A 25,121-nucleotide genomic window follows, 5' to 3' on the forward strand; every position below is an offset into this window, starting at 1 on the left:
GATCTGACCCAGGGAAGCATCCCTCTCGTGTTTTCATGGAGGAGTGACCACTGCAGTAGACAGGGAAAGAAACAAAGACCCGAGACTAGAAATTCACCGTTATCACGGGCCAAGGGTGCCTGAGTCAAGGCATCTCCTACTTAATGATCCAACAAGTCACAGGGTGAGTGGGGTTTTCTTTTTTCCCCTCCACTTTGTAGATGAAGAAATTGAATTTGGAGAAGTTAAGAAACTGGGTAAACATCAGATAAACATTAGGGTTATGACTAGAATTTAAATCTTAATCTTCTCTTCTGCCCCTCCAAGGGGGAATTCTCACCTAAAAAAGAGAAGGTTGCTCAGTTCTATAATTTCATTCATTGTTGTTTGAACAGAAACAAATGATGTCTTTTTAAAAACCCGTCCACTGAAAAAAAAAACCTGGTTTATTCTTTAAAAAGAAAAAAAGATTTGATTGAAAAATCCTTTGTTTCAATGGTCTTGTGTAGACCTGGACTTAATGAATGGCTACCTTTCAGTCCCCTAGCTGTAAGAGTACGAAGGAGCCCAGAGGCAAGTCAACGGCAAATTGCCACTCCAAACAAATTGCCGTCTGGGAGCTCTCAAACTTGAATTACCCTTCCAAGATTAAGGTTTGAGACTGTGAAAAATTAAAAATGTTGCCTAACCTAGGAAATAGCATATGAATCAAAAATATCACTAGGAAGCTTACCTACCGTCCTCATCTTCCACTTTCGTGACATTTAAACTTGTTTTGTTATCTTTAATGGACCAAATCCCTCTTCTGGTAATGTTGTGGAGATTCTATTTTTGTGATAATTTTTAAAAAAGTCACATGGCATGTTCTTTATATTTGGTTTATGTAGGAGTTAAGACCACTTCAAGCATCCTAGTCAGATGGCTATTTAATATCATGTCATTCACTGGTTGAAATAAAATGAGTTACTCTGCACAAAAGAAATATCTGAACACCCAAAAAGGATTGAAATGTATCTTTGAGAAATGATTTTTTTTCAGAGCCAGACATCAAAGGCTGCCTATTGAAGACAGTTTATTTTGAGAGGCTTCAGTCAAAACAGTTTGGAAACTATGAAATGAGTCATTTTTTCTTAAAGAAATGTAACTTTGTCTATTCCCACTGCATTTTGGGTTTGGTAGGGGACGTCTTTATTCCACGGGGTTTTAAAAAGCATGTTTAAGATTCCATAGGGTTAGTATAACATCACTAATGGTTTTTAATGAGATCCAGGCAAGAGCAAGGGGGCGAAAAGGAACGGCACAAAAGCTGAAGTCTACAACACAGGCACCATGTAAAACGTGGGAAAGTCTCCACGCTTTATCTGTCGCTGAGGCCATCTGGAACAAAAGGGGGCAAGTTCAGAGTCAATCAACCAGACGTGTGGATGACACGACACCCAGTGTTTGGCTCTTCAGAGTCAGACATCCAAATGGCCGGACTTCTGATGCTGCCTGCACGTTTGCTGCCCAGTGGTGAAAATGAACTGGTAGGGCATGTCAGTATCTAGATAGTTTAGTGGTCCTATTGAGCTCTTAGGGCTTCAGTTACTTGCTTGATTTTGGTCTCGTAGACACCTTTCTCTGGGGATGATGTCTATGTATCTATCAGAGAAGGATGCTAAAACAACATTTCCTCAAGCTTCCAGCAGCTCTGGCATTTGAAGGACAGCAGAAGAGGGGACAGTTGGAGTGGGCAGAGTAATGTATGGAGAAATCAGTTTCCTATGGACTCACCCATCAATTTCATTGCAAGGCAGTCCTACAAGTGTTGAGTTCAGAGCACCCACAGATGGAGTACTATAGTCAGCAGAGAGAGGCAGGGAAACAAAGGGAAATTAAGGCATAATTTCTGCCTCCAATAAAACATACCATCCATATTAGGAACAGACAAACAGGCAAGTATTTTACAGCAGGGATAGTGAAGTGTGGGAAATGCAAAAGTCACCTACGTCTTTCCAAATGAAGTAGAACAAATTGTTTTGGGACTTGGAGTAGGGACATTTGAAAAGGAAGTGCTCAAATGAGATGTCTTAGAAACCTGGAATATTTTTACAAGGAAGTCTCAACATCTTAGATTATTTACAGTGAGTGTTACCCACACATAACAACAAGTACTGAACTAGCATATGACATTCTGGGACTCTGCTAGGCAACTTAATATTTTCATGTTATTTTAACACAATTTTTACAGAACTTTACATTTTGTCTGATTTCTTCTGAAAAAACCACTCTGTTTTGACTTTCAACTGCATAATGAAACTTGGGTCAGCTTACCAACTGTGTTACTTATACTCCAATGGGCAACAGGCTTGACAGTTTAGCTAATCAATTCATGTTCAGAGACATGATCCGAAAAATTCTAGAAAGTCTCCCTCATCCTATTTTCCCATCATCACTTACCAAGCAAGCTGGATGCCACCATAAAGCAAAGAGAACTCTACTTCCTGGTATAAGTAAATCCCATCTGAGGCTGAGCCACTGGGATAAGAGAGCTATTGGTACCTCATCAAAGAGAAAATTCTAAAATCTAAACCTTTCTAACTTCCTTTTAGCATAGAACTTAAATTTAGCAGGAACTATGCTCTAAGTAATAAAGTGTTGACCGGAGACCAGCAATGTTTCCAACCAGAATCAGTGAGTGCCACACAGTTAGTTTTGGGGCATGGTCTGCGTGGTTCAATTGATACCTTAAGCTATAGTTTATAATTCCCATTTGACCAACAGGAGAGTTTAGTGTGCTGCAGTTTCCCAGTTCTTTTACAAGAATTAATTGCTAAAACAAGCATCCATCTCTTCTACAAAAATATGTGGGCACATCTAAAGAATACAAAGACCATTTATAAAATTACTTATATCCATATTCATAAGGAATTTTTGTTAATATTTGGTGAGTGAAATTCTGAATATATAGAATAGATGGGCAGATCAAAACAGTTTAATTGGAAACTATTAGCTACATATATTTAACAAAGAGCTTAGAAGTTACAAAACTTGGCTGGGCAGTGGTAGTGCACAGCTTTAATCCCAGCACTCGGGAGGCAGAGCCAGGCGGATCTCTGTGAGTTCGAGGCCAGCCTGGTCTACAGAGTGAGATCCAGGACAGGCACCAAAACTACACAGAGAAACCCTGTCTCGAACCCTTGCCCCCCAAAAAAAGAAGTTACAAAACTTAAGATGGATGTTTCTTTACAACAAGAATGTGTATTTTGAATTCAGCACTCTCTGAAATTCTTCCCCATCCATTGGTATGGCCTGCTCCCCACCCCAGGCCAAATCCTTGGCTGGTGTTTCAAACAAACACATGGAACCTTTTTCTAATTGGGCAACTCTGGGCTCCTTGTGTTTATGAGGGGAATCTCATTTTAAATGAGATTTCTAAAGGTGCAGTGCTGTGGATGATTGATTGATAAATAAAACACTGATTGGCCAGTAGCCAGGCAGGAAGTATAGGCGGGACTAGCAGAGAGGAGAATTGAGAGAACAGGAAGGCGGAGAGGAGGAGACGCCAGCCTGTCGTCCAGGGAGCATCATGTAAAGGCAGCAGGTAAAGCCATGGAACATGTGGCGACATACAGATGAACAGAAATGGGCCGAGTATAAGAGTAAGAGCTAGACAGTGGTAGGTCTGAGCTAATGGCTGAGCAGTTTAAATAATATAAGCATCTGTATATTTATTTTATAAGTGGGCTACGGGATTGCCAGAGCTTGGTGGGACCCGGAGAGAAAAACTCTAGCTACAGTGCAAAGTACATTTTCAGAGCATCTCAACCTTCTTAGTGGCTTGGGGCCTTTAAAGGTAGGGAAGATGAGCTTTCTCCTTGAACTAGTCCATTTCTTTAAATATGGCACCTGGGCATATTCACCAGTGCATAGATGCTCATGTTTCTGCCAGCAGCTCTTAGGCTGGAAGCACTTTTGTTCTAGTCTGGGAGATTAAATATGTTCTATGGCCTGGTGGTAGTGGTACTTGCCTTTAATCCCAGCACTCGGGCGGCAGAGCTAGGTGGATTCCTGTGAGTTCGAGGCCAGCCTGGTCTACAGAGCGAGATCTAGGTTAGGCTCCAAAACGACACAGAGAAACCCCGTCTCAAAAAGACAAACTAACAATCAAACAAACAAAATGTTCTATGTACTTTTATGTATGACACATTTCTCCTAGATATCATTGCCCCCCTGCCCCCCCCATGTGTGTGGTATATGTTTGGTGTATGCATATGGATATGTGCTTGCTTGTGCAGAAGTATGCACATACAGAAGCCAGAGGAGGACACTGGGCACCTTCCTCAATTGTTTTCCACCTTATTCCTCTAAGACAGGATCTCTCACTGACCCAGAAACTCTCCACATTGGCTAAGCCGGCCGGCCGGTAAGCTATCAGAATCTTCCTAACACTGTCCCGTGTGTCACTGGGGCTTCAGGCACCCTCAGCCGTGTTAGACTTTTTACTCCGGCCTCCAGGCTGGCATAGCAAGCACCCTTGTCCACAAAGTCATCTCTCCAGCCGCTGCTCCTCTTTTTGACAAAACGGAACTGGTTCCCTGAGTAAACAAATGTATTTGGTAGCGAATGGCTCTAAAGACACACAGATTTTAGGTCCTTACATATGCAAGCCTGTCACATCAGACACTGCAGCCTGTGGCACGGTGCATAGGCCACCCAAAGCAGGACGGATGGATTGAAATTTGCATTGCGAAATGCCTTGGAAGTTTCTGATCACCATCTGTGTAGACATGAATTCAAAATTCCCTCTGAGTTTTCATGAAAAACATATAAATAGGAAGGTGAAATAAACCTGACAAGCTTTCAAGATGTGCCTGATTTTGTTAGATCTACTGTCTCAGCTGGGTGGAACATATAGGCTAATGCGAATTTTCATGATTTTCTTAATCCTTTCTCAAAGTCCAGAGGTTTTATGTGCATCCATCTTGGACTACAACAACGCCCTTCATGATGGCTTCTTGGTGATGAGTTTTACAAACTTGGTGGGGGGCGGGGTGATTTCATCACTGTTGAACTGGGTTGAGGGTGCAAAAGTACTTAGGCACTTTCCAGTCATCTGGGTATTTCAGACATTATGGATGTGGGTATTCATTTGGCTCTAGATATTGGCTCAAAGCAACACAAACATATTAAGCATTTGCTGTGTGCCTGACACAACACAAAAAAAGATAAAACTGTGAACAGGAGAGACATGGCCACATGCCTGTTAAGCTTCCACTCTGATAAAGATATAAAAAGATCACTAATGATGCTGTCTAGTAGTCTTCTCTGGAGAAGCTTCCGACCTCACTGGAGCACAGGGAAAGGGATTACGTCAAAGAGTACAGTGAGATTTCTGAGGAAGTAGGATCAAAGCTGAGGCTAGAGGGAAGCATGGGAGTTGACTGAGTGAAGTCATTAGGACAGAGCGGGAAATTGTAACTTCCCACAGTGTCACTCATGGGGACATATAGTGTGGTCTCCAACTCAGGACATTTATTCTGTCCCTGGCTTTACCTAGCAACATCCCCCCTCCACACCACTCCCCACCCCTGCCCTAGGGCAGATTCCTTGTCATTGGGAGCTTTTGCCTTGTGCAAAATCTGAAGAGCATACAAGGGAATTGTGTACTTACTCCCTCTTTTCAATGAAAGGCCCATTTTGAAGGGGGCCAGTTTGGACTTTCCTCAGTGAAGGAATATGGCTGAAATATCTACCGCACACTGGAACCCAACTTCTGGTCTCCCCTCCTAAAGGTTTCTATTATAAACAAACAAAACTGTTGGCAGGTGGGCACTTGCCACCATTGACTGCTTGGTCTCCATGCTGAGAATGTGTTACAGACACTGAGTCCATACCACATCCAGCTGCCTCTTGGACACAGCTGCCACCTGACCTGTTTCTGTGGTGACCCAAAGCCCTGCACAATGGTGGGTCATTGAGTTATATTTTCCAGAGCATAGTGATAATTGCAAGATTTTTACTGAGCAGAGAAATATGACCCATTGAATTCAGTCTAAAAATAATTTTTTTTCTCTGAAAAAGAAAATCTAATTACCTTGTTCTTCTCTACAAAAAAATTGGCTTCATCTGGGGAGGGAGACGTGGAGCTTCCTTTGAAGTAGACCACGCATTCCAGAATATCACTGGCAGTCTGGGGCCTGCTTCTGATTACATAATTGATGGAGACCTCCCCCAAATAAACACTGAACCCTCCAAAAACAGAGAAGCACAGGAATAAAAATGCATCTTTGCTTTAAGGAGAAGGTTTCCTGAAAGGCTCCATTATCAGAAATGAGTCCCTCCTTCTTTGGTTGGCCATCATCGAGACTTACAAGGCAGAAAGTGTGTCAGTTTGGAACCGACACTCTAGTTGAAACTTCACATTAGTCTTAAATCTATTCTAGATGTTAGCTACAGAGTTCATTTTGTCTTGAAGGGAGTGCTTCCACATTTATGGTGCTCATCTTAGCCTAAGCTAAGTTTACTGTGAAGGAAAGGCAAATCTTGATAAGTAAAATATTCTATTTCCTTTATAATAATAATTTTTCTTTGTAGTCAGAACACTGTAAGAAAAAAGAATAATATAACAAGGTGTGTGTGTGCGTGCGTGCGTGCGTGCGTGCGTGCGTGCGTGTGTGTGTGTGTGTGTGTGTGTGTGTTGTGTGTTTGTCTTGCCTCTTTCTTTGAGGAATATGAAATGTGAATATGTAATTCAAAAGAGTTAGCCAAGAAAACAGAGGAAAAAGCTTCAGTCTGGGTTCATTATAGATGAGCGGATGCCTATATGGGTTGAGGGTGAGTATCAAAAACTCAATTTGAAAATTCCACACGTGTGACTGTTCAGGCTCCTCCCATATGGGGAAAAAACCCAATATATTCTGTCTCTTCACTACAGAATGAGCATGAAATTCCTGCTCACTAAGCTTTCAGACACTTTGTGTCAACAGACCTCTGCCCCCATAGTAGAGGGTTTCATCCCCCAGCTTTTGAGTACCTCCTCAAGCAGAACAGTGGCTTTGATCTGTCTGCAATGGGTCTGGACTTATGAGGATAATTTTGTTTGCCTCTGCAAAGTGTGTGGAATAAGCAACAAACAAGCAGGTATTTTCCCATTAAAGTGGCAGTCCTAGGGAGAGGCTGTGGCGTCTGAGTAAGGGTCTAGACCGCACTGATTGGAATCTCCTGAGCCTTGATATTGTACTACAGTTATGTAAGATGTCGTCACTGGGGAAAACTTGGATATGAGTACTTGGGACCTTTCTATGCTATTTTTGAAACTTCCTGTTCATCTACAATTATTTCAAAATCAGACATCAAAATGGAAAAAAAAGTCAGTGATGAAGAACAAATAAAGAAAAAGATGATTTTTTTTTTTTTTTTTTTTTGGTTTTTCGAGACAGGGTTTCTCTGTATAGCTTTGCGCCTTTCCTGGGACTCACTTGGTAGTCCAGGCTGGCCTCGAACTCACAGAGATCCGCCTGCCTCTGCCTCCCGAGTGCTGGGATTAAAGGCGTGCGCCACCACCGCCCGGCTAAGAAAAAGATGATTTTTTAACTTGCTCAAGAAAGTGAATGTCTACATAGTGACATAGTGAGACCACAAGATCGGGTCTATACATACTATGGATATATGTATGTATGCCTTTACATACGGCCGCCTTATGGAAACCTTCTAGCAAACCTGTCTACCTTGTATTTCTCCTGAAATACTCATGACAATTCTGACTCTGCTTGAGAGCATTAGAAGTGATGTACATTTACACACACACACACACACACACAGAGAGAGAGAGAGAGAGAGAGAGAGAGAGAGAGAGAGAGAGAGAGAGAGAGAGAGAAAGGTGCACATGTACTTCTATTTTTCCAGAAAAATGAAATTTAGGGCTAAAGAAAAGTTCCCACCACAAGAAGATTATATAACCAACTAAACTAGTGGGTAGGCTGAGGGAAAACAGACAGTAATGAACAAGACTAGCACTCTGGATGGTGTCAAGGGGTGGTAAGTTCAGAACCAAGTCACCCCGGCTAAAACAATCGCCACGGTAAAGGGAAGATCCTTGGTAATTAACACTGTACACAGGAATATAGGTCAGTTTTTAAAATTAACAGAGTTAGGGGACAGAGAGAGGGCTTGGGGGGTTAGAGCACTTGCTACCCTTGCGGAGGGCCCTGCTTGGTTCTAAGCACCCACATGGTGGCTCACAACCATCTCTAACTCTTCTTCTGCGGGATCTGATGCCCTTTTCTGAGCTCTAAAGGCACTGCACACACGTGATGCACATACATACATGCAGACAAAACACTCATGCACACAAAATAAAAATAAGCCTTAATAAAATAAAAATTAATAGATGCATTTAAAATGTTTTCTTTGGTAGTAGGCTCTTCTGAAATACCACACGCGTGTGAGTTGTGGTGAGTATGCTACTTGTGTTTTCATTGTCTCCTATGCATTTAGTTGAAGCATCTGACTAGATTTAGCCACACAACCCTTTGACCCAGTGGTTCTCAACCTGTGGGTCATGACCCCTCTGGGCCAAACAACCCTTTCGAGGGGGTCACCTAAGACCATCAGAAAACACAGGTATTTACATTATATTTCATAACAGTAGCAAAATTACAGTTATTAAGCAGCAACAAAAATACTTTTATGGTTGGGGCTCACCACAACATGAACTGTGTTGAAGGGTCACAGCATAGTGTCAGAAAGGTTGAGAACCACTACTTTAACCCTCAAACGTCTAGGAAATGGTGATGCTTATGCCTCCAATCCAGTAAGGTCTGTGAAGCCATTACCTAACTGCTCATTCTAAAATCATTGCTGGTGGTTATAAGCTGAAGACAACACCTAATGCTCAATAGTGAGACTTCAGAAAGGTGATTAGTATCATAGTGTGCATACATATATACATAGTACATATACAGACAAAGCTATGCTTAGTAAATATTCATAAGGCAAGAATGGTGTGTACTAAAATCCCAGTGAGAATGTTTCTTGCCTAGAAACAATGATAGGAAATTCCTCTGAGAGTAACATTAGCACTGGGAAAGAAAGATGGTCTACTTGAGAACCATCTGAAGAGGCAACATATATAATTTGCCCCGTCTCATTTCTCCTTGCTTGCTCTGTCTCACACACATAGAAGCAAACTGATGTTGGCTTCACAGACACTATGCACAGTATAAACACCAACCATAACTATGTGTGTTAGAATCTGATCCCTTCATTCACAGAGACCAGCAAAAGTTACAGCCCAAAGGCTAAGGATTCTATGCATTACATGTCTAGACACAGTATGGATATAGCTAAGGGGCATTGATCTGCCCCAGGTACTCCAGCTTAACCCACGTTCACCACAAGGTCATGATCATTTCTTTCTGTAGAAAAAGAAATAAAAAGTAAAGCCAAGACAAAACTGAAGATAAAGTATAAAGGCCAGGAGCAGTCATAGGGCAAACTGAGGAACTATGAAGAGCTAAAAACTTCAGATTTGGGAACCTAGGTGTTATCTACTCTAGTTCTCTCTGCTTAGCTCAAGATGTGACTGTCTGGCCAACAGTAATTTCTACCATTGCCATCTGCCATTCACCATGGAGACATTTCCAGAACTGAGTTATGAAGATACCATGCCCTCCATTCTCTGAAATGATCCTGTCTCTGCAGTAGCCTGGGTCAGTCTTTACATTACAATAATGAAAAGCTGACTAACACACTTTTACAGCACTGTTGGCATTTAGAACAAATGCCTCCATCCAAATATGTTTATCCTCTTCTGTATTTACCTCATTTTCAAGGTCTAGCTAAAACTCCATGACCTCCAATAAGTTCTACAGCTTCCCTTTAATGCCCTCTGTTTCCTGTCACTTAATGATGTATCTTCTTTTTATCATTTTATGCATGAACATCTGTCTCCATTCAGATTCAAACACTCAGTTATCAGCTTTTCTCTGCTCTATAATCTCTTAGGCTACTGTAACATAAAATCAATCAATCAATAGCATTCTAAAAAGACCTATATTTAACATATAAAACTTAAACCTTTTATAAATCTCAAGTGTCAGCCATATCAAATTCCTAAATTTGGCTGGCCATCTTATTCTGTTCTGAAGATCTCAAGTTGAAGGTAATTGGAATACTATTCTCTTACAAGATATTGTATTTAACTAAATGTATCTAAAGGTTAACAATGATGATGAGCACTGGTTGCCTTAGGTGGAAAAGAAGAAGCAGGAAATAATTTTGATCACCAATATGCTCCCTGGGTAATAGCTCACCAGAGTTTGTTCTGAAAACAACCAGTGGGAAGCAAAGCTTTCATGTAATCTCTGGTCTCTCCAAGTTGGATGAGTAGTGGGGTGTCCAAGCTCTGAAGGCTTAGACACCGCAGTCACCTCTCCTTGCCAGTCAGAAAAACAGAAGACAAAGGGATGGTGTGAGGCAGTAGGTAGGAGTCAAGAATTCAGAAAGACTAGGTGGAGTGACTTATACCTATAATCTTACCACTTGGGATGCAGAGGCAAGAGAATCAGGAATTCAAAGCATCCCTGACTATAGAGGAACTTCAAGGACATCCTGAAATACATGAGACCCTATCTTAAGGAAAGAAAGAGAGAGAGAGAAAGGAAGGAAGGAAGGAAGGAAGGAAGGAAGGAAGGAAGGAAGGAAGGAAGGGAGAGAAGGAAGGGAAGGAGAGAGGGAGGGAAGAAGGAAAAAAGGAAGGAAAGTACAAGAGGCAATAGAAGTCTGCTGGGAAGGGACCTGAATGGGGTCAGAAGCAGTTTCTTGTGTTCCTAATTCATTCCCCCCCCCCAATGCTTGGGGTGTGTGTGTGTTATTCACCTGAACCTTGATTAATTCATTCACTCATTCCTGTTGGCATATTCCAAAGACCAGAAGAATGCCAGAATGAGAGACATAGACCTGAGCAAAGTGAACTTCAACTTGTGTTAAGTAAGACTGAAAAACAAGGACAAGGCAAGTCTGGCAAGGGAGCGATTATCACAAAGGAATGAGGGGTACTTTAGTAAACAACTCTTTCCCAGTCCTCAGGGGAATGGGGGGGGGCGGTCAGGGGGAGCCCCAGCAGGCTGTGCTCTGAAAAGAATTTTTTTATTTCTTCCTTCCTTTGCAACTGTGCAAGTCTCACTGCCATGGTCAGACGGATGGAGAGGCCATCAGGACTGTCTACATGGGTGCTTCTCAATCTTGCTGATGCTGGGACCCTTTAATACAGTTCCTCATGTTGTGGTGACCCCTAACCATGAAATTGTTTTTGTTGCTACTTCATAACCGTAATTTTGTTGCTGTTATGAATCATAGTCTGATATGCAGATGGTCTTAGGTGACCCTTATGGGGTCACAACCCATGGGTTGAGAACCACTGGACCACATGGCACTCTGGGTCTTTCAGGACTCCAAAGAGTACCTGTTTGCAGTACCTGTTTACTCCTGCCTAAGAGGATCTGCATGCCCTTCCTGGTTGCCCTGGGAGGCAGCCATCAGTCAAGTTCTGTGTTTCAAACTCTTCTTTGACTCTTCCCGTCATGCTTTGTTCTTCACCTCAGAAGCCCTTCTGACATCATAGACTTTGCATCCGAGCTGGCTAAGTGGTGGAGGAAGCATCCTCCTCGTTCCCCAGATGCCCTTTTCATCCTTCACTCCTCTGTAGCAAGACTGTTCACTGTTCGTGCTTGCTTCAGCCTCTTGCCCACCCCGGAATTACTTTCCTTCATTTCTATAGTCTTAGCCTCTGCTTGTAACTATTTTGAGATTATTTCTGCCATAATTCTCAATAATTCAGTATTCCTCTGCGTGATCCTCCCAGCCTCTTTGTTTCCTAAGCTCTGCGATGTTATCTTCCGACATACCTCAGCCGCCCACCCTCCTTTCTCAACTGACATCCCATGATTCACCACGATGAATTCGGTGTTCTGTGTAGCAACAAGCAGGCAGCTGAACTCAGTTGGGAGAAAGCAAACATGTCCATTGACTGCTGTTACTTCAACTTCATTGCCACTAATGTTAGGATTACCCGGCAATTTTGTTCTGGTGTCCAAATTCAAACTTCCTCTGCTCTCTTAAAACTCTCTAAATATCAGCTTCTTTCCTTCCCAGATAATGCATTTCTTTCCCCTTTCCCCTAGAAAATGGAGGCAGTCACCCCCTCACTCCCCAGTCTTCCTCCGCTGAATCCTGACAGTTTGCCTTCCTGAAATTAGATCTACTTTGTTCTCTGCTCTCCCAAGTCAACGCCTCCTCTTAAGTTCTAGGCTTCCTCTCTCATGTCCCCAAGGCCATTGCTCTTGCAATCACCACTTCTCCTTAATATTGTGAATTCATCTTTCTCTACTGGATTATTCCCATCATTGTATGGGCATGCCAAAATCTGGTTTCATCTTAAGAAAAGAGAAGAAGATCTGCATGAGGCCATGTGACTTCCAGCTTTTTTTACAAGCCTCCATTCTTTCAACAGAAGTTCTCAAAGGGTTGTCTGTCTCAATTTCTTCCCTGCCTATCACCTCTTCATCACAGGCTAGTTACACCTTTTCTTTACTATTTCAAGATTATCCCTATTCTACATGGTCAAACTCAGTGATCAATTCTCATCTCTTGTCTTACCTAATCTATTAGCTTGTTATACAATTCATTTCCTCCTTTGAGTTTTTTTCTTCACGTGGCTTCTAGGACACCATACTCTCTTGATTATCTTCCTACCTACAGTGGTTCTTGGTTTCTTTTGCTAGTTTCTAGTCTTTATGCTGATGTGGAGTACCTTAAAAATGACCCCAAAACAGGACTCATCCATCATATCCATTACTTTGAGCCCATCTTAAGTCTTGGCATGTATCTTTATCAGAACTTCTCTCCAAAATGCCGTTTTAGAGATGTCTAAATGTCACATCAAATATAGTGTTTAAAACTAAGCCAGTTGTAGTGGCACACACCAATAGGATTTGCTGAAGGAGGTGGAGGCAGGAGGATCACAAGTTTGAGGCCAGCCTGTGCTACACATTTAAATAATAATAATAATAAAACTAAACTAGACAACCATTGTTCATCCTTCTATATTTTTTTCTTGAGTTTAGTTCATTGAAACTTTATTCTTCCATTCTATTAGACCAAAAACCTTAAGCTTATTTTTGACACTTTCCAGTGGTGTGATGGTAGATTATATAACAAACAGTAAGCTCTCAACTCTGGTGGAAGAAGAGGAGGAAGGAAGGTCAGATTTCCCCGTGTAAACACTTCCACCATGGTTCCTTTCTAGTCGTAAACATGGGGCCCCTCAGGAGTCCCAGAGAACTACAGCACATACATAATCAGCTGACTCTCCACTTACTGGACTCACACGCTCTGTGTTGTTCCCACTCCAGGAAAATCCACTATGAGAACTAGGGCTGCATTCTTCTTCCTTCGCGGAAAAGAAAACAATGGCTTCTGACCACACTGAGCCAGATTGCCGTAGATGATCCTAAAAATCGGAAGAGGAAGGATGGCATGGTGCACATCAGAAACACAGCCCCATGGCATTCTTGGTCACAGTTCGGGCTCAGAAAAATAGCTAATTTCAAATATTTGCTCAGTGCTTAAAAGTTTTCCCAAAGCCCTAAATCCAGGAGGAAGATAGAGCGTTCCCAGGCCAGACTAAAACCTTTTAACCTTAAGTCTCTTAAACATAAATATGTTGCCAAGATGCCGAGTGGATATTTAAATCATCCACTTCCTGTTTCAATGCTATCTCTCTCTTTTGGAGAGGGACCAAAAATGCTTCATTCCTTCTGGCCCTGCTTTCTTCATTTAAAAAGGATTTATACTGCAGGGGTTTTGACTTCAAGAAGGGGGAAAAAAAGGCACATATTTTGGATGTCAGATTCTGAATGTTTTGACCCTTTCAAACAAAAACACACTTCTCTGTTACCAGTGAGTAAGAGAAATCGGGTCTAGAACATATCCCAAAGACTGCCAGAGTGATGAACAGGGAGGGGAAATTTGGCCCACCAACTATAACTTGTTTGGAAACATGGAGAGTAGTCTATCTGACTAGATTTTCACTGGACCCCTTGTAAATAGTTTTGTTTAAATGTAATTTATGATCATCTAGGTATTTCTAATGTGCTGGAATTAGCAGTCTGCTCATCTTTAAATGGGATAAAAACATGAGCTTTGTGAAGTTCTCAGAAAAAACAATGAGGAAATAAAAGATTGTGAATGATGTACACTGGGCAGAAAGAGTTCTCTGGAAGTCCCCACCAGGATAAGCATTGGTGAGGAGTGAGCTGTGACAGTTTGGACTGGAGATTCTTAAACAGTGTCTATTTGTGATCCCTTTTCACTCAAGAAATTTCATACAACCCTTGGTACATAGGTATATAAAATAGCTAAAAAAAAAGCAAACATTCATGGATAATAAATCATAAAAAATGTATTTTAAAGTGAGATTAATTTGGGGCATACATATAATTTTACTTTTGATTAACCATCAAAGACAATTTGCATATGAATGGGATGGATATGTTTGTTAATTTTTACATAAAGAATTAGATCTTGGCTGAATATTTGCTGATACAGACATAGGGCATCTTCAACATTTTCAGGAGTTGACCAATACTCTCATTTTACAATTGCCAGTGTTGAGAATGCTGCTTCATATCAACATACAAAACAAAATGGTATTATTACGTTGAGGGAGATTGCAGAAATTGTTGGAAACTGTCCTAATTTCAAGCCCAAATCCATCAGATGATTTTTATGAAAATCAAGACAGAAACTTAAGACAACCCAAAGATATACTAATTTAATATTCACACGCTGAGGAATGGTAGCAGGAAAATAGTGAAAGACTTTGTTTTCTGTAATTGAGCCATTACGCTTTACCATGTGTACAAGACCCACAGTTCATAATGTGCAGCAGCCTGGAATCTGAGCTGAGGTGTTTCAGGCAGCGTTCACTGTTATGGCACAATGTGAAGGCATGTGTGGTGCAAAGCACACACCCCGTATGTTTAGAGTCAAGGCTGCAGTGAGGGGGCAGCATTGCCTCATGTTGGATTCTTTACATGTTATGTTTAGTTTTGAATCAATTTGTTGTTTCAACCAATCTGCATTCTCCATCTTTGTAGTTTAGAAAAACTCAATGGATTCTGATTGCTCTCCTGGGCCTTCTCCCCAATCCATATTCCCAGGGAGGCTGGGCATCACACAAGTGTCAGGGAACATTCTCGACTTCAACCCATCGAACTGACTTGCATTAGGCACTGTTGAGTATTTTGTGCTCCATGTTGTACTTGACACAGGAATTGAACGTGGGTTATACTCAAATATCAGTGAATAAAAAATGTTCTGCTTTCTGGTAAGGTGGAGAGAAGAGAGTAATAAATCCTGTCAGCAGTAAAAGCAGCAACAAGGTGTAGTCTATGAAATAAATTATAAATAGATTTTTCAATCAATAGAGGGCGAGGAAAAAGCATCCAAGACCAAGGAAACCTTAGCTGACAGCACATGTTGATTGATGTGTGCTTGGGAAAACCTGTGGGCAACCTGGGTGGTTAGGCATTCCTCTGCAGCCCAGGGGTTGCCAAGAGGCTTGCCCATACACAACACACACTTGGGCTGTCAGCTAAAAGGCAATGGGGAGGCATTCTTAGACTGAAAAGAGAGACAGAATGAAGGAAGGCCCAAGCAGAGCTCACAAGAAAGCTTCAGGCTTCATGAAACTCTCCATGCTTCAAAAACTGCATTAGCTTCCCCTTACTATAAAAAACACCTAAAAGAGCCGGGCGGTGGTGGCGCACGCCTTTAATCCCAGCACTCGGGAGGCAGAGCCAGGTGGATCTCTGTGAGTTCGAGGCCAGCCTGGGCTACCAAGTGAGTCCCAGGAAAGGCGCAAAGCTACACAGAGAAACCCTGTCTCGAAAAACCAAAAAAAAAAAAAAAAAAAAAAAAAAAACCACCTAAAATAATTTATACTTCTTATAGTGCGTGCCTTTAATCCCAGCACTTGGGAGACCAAGGAAGGCAGCTCTCTGAGTTCAAAGCCAGCCTGGTCTACAAAGTGAGTTCTAGGACAGCCAGGGCTACACAGAGAAACCCTGTCTCAGGGGGAAAAAGTAAGAAAAGTTCATGTGAGCTTACAGTTTTAGAAATTTCTTTCCACAATCCATTTGTCCCATTGCTTTGGGTCTGTGGTGGTGTCACAGGGCCAGAGTACAGAGTGGAACAAAACCACTCATTTCCAAGCCAGATGTCACAGACAGAGAAAAGGGGCTTGCTTCCCACCAACTCCTCATCCCATCCATGACCGGAAGACTTCTGTCTAGGCTCCACCACCCTCAAGTACCACTATCAGACTACAAGCTTTAGGGACACTTAACAATAACACTGGCACACACTTTGTGGATATAAGACACCATCAGCCACTCTGGGGGTGGCACTCATGAAGGCAATGGTTTTGTCTCCTCATTAAGCAGTTCAGTCCCTGCTGAGGCTCCCCCACTGAGGAGCTATCTAAAAGGGCGGGTGTTATCCTGGGGCACTGGAAACGTGGACTATCACAGCCCATATTCTTGTAAATAAATCATGGTATAATTACAATCAATGGAAAAGCAGGGACTAGATCCCCCGCCAGGCCTAATCTGGCCGTTCAAAGGCTCATCAGACATGGGAGGATTTAGGAAACACTGATTAAGACAGCTGAGAATAACTTGGAAGATTTGCTTTCTCCAACCATTTGACTTACTTCATATGGATAGGATTTAAATCTAGTCCCTGGAAAGGCAAGATTGGGCCAATTGAGTTGATTAGACACTCAGTCACCAGCAGCTAGTCATAATATGTTCACCTCTGGTGAGCATTTATGATGCTAATGTTTATTCTACCTTAGAGAATAATATTAATCAATTTAAATACCTTTATAAAAATTCAATATCTACTAAGTGTTTTGGTGACCTTCCTATTTCTGTAAGCCATCCAAGATTCCTTTTACAAGTTTTTAGTCTCTGGTTTTCTAAACATTGTCCAAAGAAGGAGGGGAAAAAAAAAACAACACCAAACTCAAGGGTGTTCTTGCGGAATTTGGCTCCCATGTCCCATTCTGTCTGTATAGTTTAATTTTTTTTCTAGCAGTGAGAGTAAGTTCTCATCACCTCTGTAACACAAAGCTCCAAGCTGGCTCAGAGCCTTCGGTGCTTGGGAGGAAGCTGTCCAGGCATTGCTATCTAAGAGGCTCCAAAGTTGATCTGAGGGAATTTTAATCTTATTTTCTTTGTTTTCCAAAGAGACTGCACTAAACTTTTCTTTTCATGCTGGAAAATAAAAATTGACAGACATGACCAAAACTGACATGTCAAAATATAGACAACAATGAAACATACATTTTGTTCTAGACAGAGTTCTCCTAGGAAAGACAAGTTGAAGGCAACCCAGCTTGAAATGAAAAAAAAAAAAAAAACTTATAAGAAGGAACTAAAGCTTATTGGGCCCCAATAGGCCCAGGGCTAAGTTATTTATTTTATTTCATTTAATCTTCCTCCCAAGTTCTACAGAGGGGGAAAAGGGAGCACAAAGCTTCACTATCTGCCTGGACTCTCCTGGGCTTTTCACACCACATGAACATTCTCTCCTACGTTCTCATCTGTCAGCTGCAGATGTTCAGACTGCTTCACTGTGGTGTTCTGAAGCCATGAGGAAGAATGCTGTGATTCAAGAGACTAGAGCAAGCTACGGGTAAGTCTGCTATTCTATGCTATTTGTATGTCCAGTATTATAGGAAGTTGTCTCCCAGAAAATGTATTTGTGACTTTAGCTTTAAATTTGGGGGTAAGAAGGAAACAAAAATCCTCAAAGGTTTTAGCCTGCACTTTCTTTCCTCAGTAAATATAGATTTTCTCCCCTTTTGAGTTATAGTATTTCTACTGATTGTATTCTTTTCTTATAATTGTTCAGTTCTCATTATAAAATCTTAAGCTACATTAGTTTTAAGATAGGGCTTCAATTCTGTAGTTTAGGCTTACCACAAACTCATACTCTACCTCTCTTCCTCCTGAGTACCAGGATTACAGAGGTATGTCACCAGGCTCTAATTACTTTTTAAAATCATTCTTTTTTTTTTTTAAATCACTTATATTCATAGTTAGGATTAGTATTATAACCAGGGCTGTTTGGAGTTTATTTTTAAATACTTTCGTGTAGACAGTGTAATCTACACATGTGTGCAGAATTAACTGTAGCCTAATTCTGGGGAGTGTTGTTAGTAGCTGAATGACCCACTCAAGAGTATACACTTCAGAAAACAGTAAACTGGAGTTTTAAATACCACTGTCTGAATCCATACCCCAAAAAGTCTATAATTGGCCTAAAGGATGCAGAAACTTTTCACTAGGCAAATGAATGGGTATTGAACTTATGTGATTGGTTTGGCTAGAAAGGTTGGTTCAGACCTTCTCATCCTGGTGTGTACGGGGTCTGAAGATCTGATGAATTCACCATGGAGTTGTGCTGTAGATCTGGGATTTGGTTTAAGGCCTCTATCTATTTAATGAAAGACTGTGGCCTTGTTAGAACAGTGAGCTGGCCCACCATCAGAATACGGTAATGTCTGACAGCAGGGTGATCCTTTTGCAGGAAGTACTTACCAGACCACTTACAAGGACAGAGTGGGGAATTTACCACTGGTCAAAGAGCAGATCTTGTGGCTGTTTTTGTGCCTCTTTGCTAATAAATATTTGTATATGTGGCAGAACTTAATCTCTGAGACCTGTTTCTGTTTTAGCTGATCAACTGGTATTGAGGTGGAGTGTAGGGCACACATTTAAAAATTGGAGATTATTGGCATCCCCCGTAAGGAGACAATATGCAGGAGAACGGTATGCAGGCAAGTTAGCTTGGGTCACCTCTAAGAGGCAATTGTCTTAAGTCTAAAAGGGTCTTCTCCTTCTGCAACTCTCCTACTTACCCAGCCCCGCCCCCCAACAACTTCTCAATAATTCCAGAGAAAGAGAAGCAGAACACGGGAAATGAGATTAGTGAATGAAAGAAATATCAAAATAAGATGAGAGAGCAGAGTGCCATAGTCACCAAAATAACAAACATTTTTTACCCTAGAGCTACATGTTGGATTTTTGTAGAACGAATAAGCCCATGAAGAGTTCATCAGGGTGAATACGAGTTTCAAGGATACAAATGAATGAAAAATGAAATCAAAGGAGGTGGACACGACTCCTCCTGAAGTATGGAGCAGACTTTTATTGTAGCTCTAAGGGAGGAAGCAGGCAGAGGGAAGAGTCCAGGCTGAACATAGCTGACAGACTAAACTGGACCATGAGAGGAGAGAGGGGGAGGGAGAACAAGAGAGGAGCGGCTGACCAAGAAAGGCGGCCCAGACCAAGAGGCCAAGAGACCCCATAGCCAAAATGGCTGACTCAGCTAGGGATCAGGCTGGGAGGGAGAGGTTTAGGGTAGGGGAGGAGTGAGGAGTGCTGGGAGAAAGCCACAGGTGCCTGAGACTCGTCCCAGGCTCGAGATCTAACAACTAGGTCATACTATTAGAAAGTTTTGAAATACTTAAAAGGAAGAGAAGGGGGGAAAATCAGGCACCACACAAATACTCAGTAATCAAGATGGCGTCAGGTTCTTTAGGATCAACACTGGAACTAGGAGGTAGCGAAATAATACAGGTAATGTCTTGAGAATTTTTAGGGGTAGTATTTACAGTCTAGAATTCTATACTCAGGCAAATAATTATTTAAGTATGTGGTATAGATAAATACAGATAAAGATATAGAGTCAATACATAGCAAGTGCATTTGCTAAAAACCACTGACTCCTTGTTTGGACCTACAAGGTAACTAAAATCAGGATAAAAACCTGGCATCCATGTCTTCATGATGTATCTGTCTCCTTTACTTTGGGTCCAATTCCTACTGAACGTACATGTAGACGCATTGATCACTCCAGGAGTGTATGTCTATAAACTGTTGAGACACCACTCATTTCCTCTTCCTTCAAGGTCAGAGTAACTGAAGAACCTTACTGTCAGCTTTTATATCTCCTGTTCCAAACCTGCACAATATCTCTATTCACTGTCCTAAACCTGCAGTCACCTTGGAATCCAAGACACAGCATTTCTCCGGCAGACCACCCAGGATGAAATCACTCCCAAGCAGAAGCAATCATCTCACGGTAACTGGATTGTCACCTCAGGCAATAAGGACTTCTTTAAACCATCTTGCAGAACCAGAACTGAGATAATGATCAACCAGACCACACCTTGACCAAGACTACTTATAAAGCATACCTCTTGCCCTCTGCCCCAGTTCCTCCTAAAGCTCAAGTCAATACCTAGAGAACGTGCTGAGATGTTTAATCTCATTTCTATTGTGCAAAATAAAATCTTTCCTGTCTCTTTACCATCACTTTCACATGCTTTCTTTGCGATCCAGTGGCCACACTTGCTATGTTGGGACCCCCACCACTGGCCTTAGAATTCCATTACATGAGGACAATTAATTAAGTTCTTAAAAATGATATCTTCACTGAACGCTTGCTTATCCACTGAATCTTCTGGGTGATCTTCTCCATCAAAACAGAGTTTAAAGAGAGAGGGAGAGTGGGGACCAGGAAATGGAGGATTCAAATTTCCACCCACATATGAAGGAAATTCCTCTCACTCTTAGAAAGGAAATTCCTGAGATGATTGAGAAGTGAAGACGTACAATAGAGAGCTGTGCAACAAACCTAGAAAATTTCCAGAAGTTTTCAGAAAAGGTAGCTGTAGACAGATAATTATTGACAAATTTCTCTGTATGTTTAGCTGTACTAGCAATAAAAAAAAAAAAAAACACTCATCAGGTACTCTTGGGGGGATTTCAGTAATAACAAAAAACCAATCTAGTAAGAGAAGGGCGGTGATTATGAAATCGTGGGGGAAGTAAGAGGTAGTAATAAAAGCAATTAAAAGTAATCGGATGTGGTCATCTAGGAGCAATACTCATGTGTTAGAATGATGTTTGAAGGCTAAGGAGGACAGTGTGTTAGAAGGGAGAGATTGTATTAAAGAGGTATGCTAAACCTTATCTCCCAAACAAAGGTGGTGTGAGACATTACCCACAAAACAAAGCTACAGTCCACCAAGACAGTGTGATTTCTGAGTGAGAACAGACAGCAGGCAGAAGAACTACAGGAGTCAGAGTACACCTACATAGGAGGCAACATTTTCATTTTCAACAGAAGAGCCTATGCAGTTCAGAAAGAATGCAGTCAACTGTCCTGAAACAGTTGAGAGCTAATGGAAAAATTTCATTCAGTGGCTACCTGGTATTATGTTTCAATATTAATCCTCTCTAGAATATAGACCTAAACATAAACACCAAAATAATAAAACTTCTTAGAAAACAGGAGACTTTCTGCCTCCTGGGCACGTACATATATTTCTCAAAGAGAAAAGAAAAGACACGAGTCACATTTAAAAGAATGATGCATTGCATCTCATGAAAATATAAAGCTTTGGTTTATCAAAAGACAACATTGAAAAGTGGAAAGGCAAGTTACTGTCTTGAAGAAAATATGCATAATACATAATTTTGATTTATATCTAAAAGTACAATGAAATATACTCCCTCAAAATAACTAAGTCAAAATTAAGCCAGGCATGGTGGCCTATACCTGTAACGCCGGCGCTGAAAAACTGAGGTAGGAGGACCACTGGGAGTTGAAAGCCAGACATGTACTACATAGTAGGTTTGAGATCAACCTGGGCTACATGGTAGAACTCTGTCTTCTTCAAAGTTCCATTTAAAAATTGTGCAAATAACTTGATTATAACCTGCTTCATAAAGTCAATCAGAACAAACCTCCACATGCATACCGTGGCATGCACACCCCTGCACACGTATCACACACACACACACACACACACACACACACACACACACACACACACACAAGTATTAATGGCAATAATAATAATTTAAAATTGGTAATTTGTCATTAGACATATGCAAAGCAAAACCACAAGAGAAAACCATGGTTTAAATATAAGAGACTAAATACCTCAAATATCATGAAAAGCATGAAACTAATTTATTACTTCTAAAAGTTGAAAATGGCATGAACATATTTTGGCAATTTCTTACTAACTTAAACATGTATATAATCTTAGGCACAAAAAATTCATTTCTAAGTTTTTGTTCAAGATAAATAAAAATGTATGTTTGTACACACACACCCTTTACATGAATAAAAGTACTTGAATGTTATAGTATTTTTATTTACACTATCCCAAAGTGAAAATGTAAGTGACCCTTAATAGGACAATGGAAAATAGACTATGCATATAATTTTTTTTCATCAGTTAAACAAGAAGAACTTGGTATACATGCAACAATGTGGATGAATCATAAAATCACTGTGTGAAATAGACTATGCCAAAGTCAATACAAGGTTTAATTTTATTTATATGAATTTCAAGAATAGATATATTTAATTCATGACAACAGCAAGTTAAACAGTGATGTAGAAAGAAATAGGGTAAACAATAAGAGACTAGGGAATTCTCATAACCTTAATCTTGTGTGTATGTGTACGTGAGTGTTGGGCCTAAGGTTAGGTATAAGTTTACTTTTGTGAAAGAAATTGTCAAATTGTTCTCCAAAGTGAGTGTGTCGTTTTTTAACTTTTGCAAGGTAAGCAACTGGGATTTCCCAATACAATATAAATATAGTGTATTTAAATTCTAAATATTTTCCATGGGAAAATTTTATTTTCAGTGTGCATGCACATAATGACATTTTAGTCAATGATGAAATATGCATACAATGGTGCTTGAGACACTCGGCGACATCATGGCCATATTAGTTTAAATATGTTCTAAGATGTTCATACAATGACAAAACTGCCCAATATCACATTTCTTAGAACATGCCTCCCAAGTGATACTTTCCCCCAAGTGGTACATGACAGCTTTCAACCTGGGAAAAAATAAAACAAAACAGAACACAACACAACAAAAACCTACAAGACAGAGAACAAAAATTTTACTGGTAGTGAAGAGAATAACAGCCAACTTCCCTTAAACAACAATACTTACTAAAAGAAAGTGAAATGTCTTCAGTCACAAGCAAAATATTTTATACACAGATAAACTAATATTCACATGTATGCACTAAATAGAAAGCAAAACATCCATTTTTTGAAGGTCAAATAATTTACTGCCCCAAATTGTGTTTTAAGGAATTTCTAAAGAATAAATAAGAACTTGTATGCAGGGGTTGTAGCTCAGTAGAAGAGCATTTGCCTAGCAAGTGAAAAGCCTTGGGTTTGGTACCCAGCTCTGGGGTGGAGTGTGGAGCTTATATCCAGAAAAGATTAGTGGTATGTTGGAAGCAAGGATAAACCATTTACATCAATAAAAATGCATTGGTAGATTATTGTAAGTATTGGCTATTTTACACGGATGCATGGATGGATGGATGGATGGATGGATGGATGGTAGGTAGGTAGATAGATAGATAGATAGATAGATAGATAGATAGATAGATAGATAGATAGATAGATAGATAGATGATAAAGCCAGCAACTAACCTCTTAGATTTAAAAACAAAGCAAAGAGATTATTAAACAATGATCACTTGCACATGAATAGGACATATTAAAAAGTTAGCAAAGCCTGGACTTTGTCATATTTGCTTGTTAAATTTTTAAAGAGGAACAAAGCCGGACGCGTTGATACATACCTATCATTCTAGTCCTTGGAGGATGAAGCAGGAGGATCTCAAGTTGGGGGCAAGGATGGGACATACTGCAAGTTCCAGCCCAGCCCAGAACTACTTAGTAAGACCATGTCTCTAAACAAATGAGCATTTGAAGAAAAATAGGAATGAAATGTTTACACTCCCAAAGAGTTAAAAGGGAGTAAATAAAACTAAGGAAAGAAGAAAACAGGGGATCAAAGAATATCCATGGAAAAGAAAATCTAAAATATTAGAAATAAGACTAAATTACTTTGTATCCAAAACATTTGAAAGTATTATAAAAGTACTCTGATACCATTAAAAAGAAATTTAAAGTTAACAGGAATAGATTTACATAATAATTAAAAGGGTTTAAACAAATTATAAATCCTCAAGTGAAAGTATTCATTTTTTGTTTATTGTAAAGCCTCTACATTTAACAAAGGGACCTCCTCCTCCTTCTTCTAGTGTGCCTCTGTTCTTGTGTTCTGCTTTTTGTTGTTGTTGGCTTTGATATGATTATTATTGTCCTCAGTCCTGACCCTTTTCTATCAGATATCAAGAGACTTCAAAAATATTTACCAAGTATTCCTTGCTTTTCTTAATGAAGAAAGATACATAAAAGTGGCATCTAACAATTCACCAGCATATCCCCTCTGTCCCCAACCTGGAACAACCTTGCTTGATCATGGCTGTGGCACTCTTTACTAAGTTTCTTTTATACATATTGAATGGTACATTTTTTTTACATAGACCCCAGGTGAATCAAGGTCTCTTTATATGCCAGAAGGCCAACCCAAATGGCACATGTTTGCTTTACCAACCTCTGTAAAGTCGGGTGGTAATTTATATTGATTACATAAGAAGAAACTCCATCCCTGGTACAACATGTTCTTTCAGCTGCAGAACCACACCTGTAGAAATGCTAACGCACATCTGGTTCCATAAATCTGTCCTTTCTGATTCTCTGGGGAGATATTTTTATGTAAACTATATAGCTACATGTGGACCAGAAAAGACCAAAACAGATGTGCCAAACCCAGTAACCATTTCCACCCGAGCCCTGAGCTCTTATTTTCTTCCCTGACTTGGAGGGTTTGGCTTCCTACTTGAGGGTTGACACAATCCTTCTCTTAGGAAAGGGATCTCTTAGTAGGTTTACTAATGCTGAACTAGTCATTTCAGCATTCTGATATTGTTACTATCAGATTTTAAGAAACTTCTTCTCGTAAAGAATATTGTTTGACTTACTGATAAGTAGGCCTCCTCCTACCCAGTTGAGTTTTTGATACAGAGACACATTTCCTCATTATAGTATAGGTTCACCTTTATTCAGGTGCATATGCACGCTAGCTTGCGTCTCTACACAGTATCAATTCAGCTATAACAAATGAAGTA

General features: G+C 40.5%; 1 protein-coding gene and 1 long non-coding RNA gene across 11 annotated transcripts in view; one reads left to right on the forward strand and one right to left on the reverse strand.

Moving 5' to 3' along the window:
- Positions 1 to 25,121, reverse strand: part of Cald1 (caldesmon 1) — a 186,057-nt gene that overhangs the window by 144,192 nt on the left and 16,744 nt on the right. The window lies entirely within an intron of this gene.
- On the forward strand, positions 17,463 to 20,402 carry LOC121827919 (uncharacterized). The gene is made up of 2 exons (XR_006070259.2): positions 17,463 to 17,721; positions 20,003 to 20,402. It is a non-coding gene; the product is annotated as an uncharacterized LOC121827919 (long non-coding RNA).

The sequence above is a fragment of the Peromyscus maniculatus genome, chromosome 3, assembly GCF_049852395.1.
Source record: "Peromyscus maniculatus bairdii isolate BWxNUB_F1_BW_parent chromosome 3, HU_Pman_BW_mat_3.1, whole genome shotgun sequence".
Lineage (NCBI taxonomy): Eukaryota > Metazoa > Chordata > Mammalia > Rodentia > Cricetidae > Peromyscus > Peromyscus maniculatus.